Raw genomic sequence first — 3,809 nt, 5'->3', positions numbered from 1 at the left:
TCCAAAAAAAATCTTTGTAATATTCATAAACAAGGAAACTATATCTACAAAACATGTTTCATAATCACCCAGAGTAAAGTTGATATCAGCATCAACACCTCTAAATTTAATAGCAGCTCGATCATAAGTGATGAGGACATAAGCTCAAGCATCACCAACACTGTTAGAGTTCCAACTATGTATCAACCGCCTAGGACAAGATCCGGTACAAGGACGATGCGTGAAGAATTCAATAAAGCTGTGGAGAGTTTAATCAACTATAAAGACTTGGAGAGCACCATTGACCAGTTCAACAATCTCACCCTTGGCGATAAAAAGCACCAACAAGAAGATATTATGGATAGTGCAATTAACGTCACGAAACCCGACTTAAGTATCGGCCCGAACTTTTACGAACCAACAAGTGAAAGGCCTCTCCTTAAGACCAACCAAGCCCAAGTTCTTTTTGTCATCACTCCAAACGAAAACACTTAAAAGACATGAGTTAGAAGCTTCCAAGGCCAAGAACTTCCTCCCCAAGCCAAGGTAAGCGTTTAAATATTTTTTAATAAATGAGAAATTTCCTTTTCTTTTGCAGTTTGGTTCGAAAGTAATCTAGATTCCTTTTGTAGTTTATTTTGTGAATTATTTGTTGCCTTTTTTCTCTTTTCAAAGATCCTAGAAGGTCAAAGCTGTCGACATATTAATAAGGTCCATTGCAGCTCTTGTAGTTCACGTTTTTGCCTATTATCAATAAAGAGAGAACTTTTCTTTTAATTGTTTTACGAGTTCACCAATCTTGTGCGGGTTCCCCTTGATTCGTGAGTTCCTCGACTTATCACAATCTCACTCATCGATTGTGTGGTGTCCATCGATCCATCCCACTCCTTAGTCAACGCAAAGAGAACCGTGTGGTCCTTTGTTCCGGCACCGTCAACTCCGGTTACGACATCGACGTAGAAAGCACCGTGTGGTCATCTACTTAGATCCGATCATCCCCTTGATCTTATATCAATAAGCTCGGCAAGTACAAAACATTTATCAGAAAAAAAAAACCAAACTCGAAACAAACCTGATGAGATGAACAAACACAATCCAAAAATTACCTAGCACCAACATGAGCAGTATCAAAACCACCTACTGCAACATGAGCAGTATTGAAACCATCGACCAGTTCTTCTATAGAAGGTGACTCCTCTATACTGTGAATTTCTCGACCTTGTCCTCTCGTACTCTGGTTTTAGTCTAAACAAGAGGAAAAGTTACAAATTTACAAATTGAATTAGCAATTTAAAAGCAAAATTAAAACACCAAAACAAATAAGTTCACATAAATATACTCTTAACTGAAACAATTTAGACATACCCAATAACTTATCTTCTAATCAGTGAGAAGTTTTGTGCAATTTACAATTGCAGAAAACAGAAGTACCAAACAAAGTAATTTAAGCTTTGTAATTCCAGAAATTTATAAAACGAAGAGCTAATATTAGTCTCTTGTTTCTAATAAGTAGAGAAAAGAGAAGTAGAAGGGAAGAGCAAAACCGAAATCTAATCTGGAGGTGACGGGCGTACTGTACGGATGCGGCGGTTTCATAACCTCGAAACGTTGTAGATCTTGATTTCGGCGGCCATAGATCACAATTCCCTCCTTCTCGTTTCTAATTCCCCACCAATTACTCCCCAAGACGCTGGCGGGTGAGGAGAGATGGGTTCAATCGGAGGATTCTACTCCAACATTACGGTATCAGGAGGTAACATTAGGTTTGGGTTTGGGTTTGGGTGAGATGGGTTTAGGGTCTGGGAACATGAGGTAGAGAAAGAGACTCAGGAAGAGGAGGCGACAGATTTTGTAGAGGAAGAAGAAACTAAGGAGGAAGAGATCGAAATTAGGTGTGGCTGAGAAAAATTAGGTTTTGTTCTAAGGAGGAAGAAGAGCATAATTATGACGATTACAAGTGTTTGTACTTTTAAAAGAAGAAAATATAAAATGGTCGTTAATCGGTCGGAAATTTACAGCCGTATACTAGACCTGGACAAAAAAACCGGACCCGAAAACCCGAACCGAAACCGAACCGAAAATATAGACCCAAATCCGAACCCAGAACCGGTAATACCCTATTGGATCCTAATCTCCTAAACCCGAAGAACTGGAACCGAACCCGGAACCGAACCGAGAACCGAATGGGTACCCAACAAACCCGAAATAAAATAATTTACACAAAATACTAGGTATATTTTTTTATTTATAACATAGTTATTCAAAGTTACAACTTAAAATTTAAAATATTAGTTTTTCCTGGATCAAAATATTCAAAATAACCAAAATTATATTGAAATGGTTAGCTATATATTTTAAATAATTAACAAATTTATCAAAAAATAGATTTTTTTTTAAAAAATTATTTTAATATTTAATATTAAAATTTCTGGGTAATAGGATAAAATTCAGGTTATCGGGTTAAATTTCTGGTAATCGGGTACAAAATACCCGAACCCGAATAATAGCCGATTTTTTCGGGTATTTATAGGTTCTGAAATTTTAGATGCGAACCGACCCGAACCCGCTAAGACCCGAACCGAACCCGAACCGATTTTTCTGTTTACCCGAATGGGTCCTAAACTGCTCTACCCGAAAAATCCAAATCCGATTGGTTCTTACCCGAATCCGATCCGAGTACCCAAATGCCCACGGCTACAGTATACCAACGGTTAAATCAGTCGCATAAAACCAACCAATTAACAACCGAATATTAAAATCTGTCGGAAATTGGTTGTAAAACAGTTAGACGTTTACCAACAGATATATTCGTTGGCAATTTCATCGGTTATTTCCGACCGATTTTTAACGGTATAAATTGGTCGGTAATTTCCGACCGATTACAAACCAAATTATGTATTTGTCGGTTAACGGTTAGAATTTGGTCGTAATATATACTGACCATTATATCGGTCGGAAATTCCGTCAGAATCGGTGATGTTTTCTTGTAATGGAGTCTCGTGGTTGACAAACGGCAGCAACCAACAAGAACAACATAACATGGCTCTTACTCTAACACCAAACCGAACTCATCCCCTCTGTTCCTCATACCACCACCGAGCTTCTCTCTCCCCTATAATCTCTATCATCACCACGACCTTCCACCCCTGTGTCCCCTCTGGCCCTAAGACCAGAGGCGTCGACTGTTTTTCCAAGGAACCATATGGTTTTTCCTTGGTTTAATTCGATTAAACCATAATTTAGCTAAACCAATAATTAATTAAACCAGTCTTCATTTAATTAATAACTTGACCAATTTAATAAACCAATTACCGGCTGGAGGGAGCTATCCTACTCTGTTAGCGGTTTCACTCCAATTTCTAACATAAACACCAATATTTTATTTTACCGGGACACGCATGTTACACGATTCGAACCGAAAATCTGAATACCCAAGACGAACAATGATGGTCAAGTGGATTTATCTCAATTTCGGCCTGATTTCGTCTTGTTCTGCTTGAGTCCAGGTCGCCCCTATATAGTTCAGTAACAGGGTCCCTAATTTATGTTTTTATTTCTCCAAAGATCTGAGTTCCAGTCAGATATGCACGTGTCTTCTTGTTGTAAACACGTGCATACCTATTGTACGTTGTGATAACTATGATCGAAGTTCTTATGACGACATAATGTTATATATAATATACACTTGATATACAGTGAGTCCCAATTCATTGACTTTAAAAGCTCAAGGATGATGAAAGGAGTAGTCTCGTTGTATATTGAAAAATTTTACATAGAAAATCGGCTACTTCGTGAGCCAAATGTCGGATTAGTTTTTTTTTTTTTTTTTT

General features: G+C 37.9%; 1 long non-coding RNA gene across 1 annotated transcript; it reads right to left on the bottom strand.

The window, feature by feature from the left end:
* LOC104758659 lies at nucleotides 1-1,949 on the bottom strand. The gene is made up of 2 exons (XR_762760.2): nucleotides 1,524-1,949; nucleotides 1-1,224 (listed from the first exon to the last, which is right to left on the bottom strand). It is a non-coding gene; the product is annotated as an uncharacterized LOC104758659 (long non-coding RNA).

This window comes from Camelina sativa, chromosome 17 (genome assembly GCF_000633955.1).
Source record: "Camelina sativa cultivar DH55 chromosome 17, Cs, whole genome shotgun sequence".
In the NCBI taxonomy this organism is placed as follows: domain Eukaryota; kingdom Viridiplantae; phylum Streptophyta; class Magnoliopsida; order Brassicales; family Brassicaceae; genus Camelina; species Camelina sativa.
Note: the sequence above shows the minus strand (reverse complement) of the source record. Positions and strands in the feature narration are given on the sequence as shown.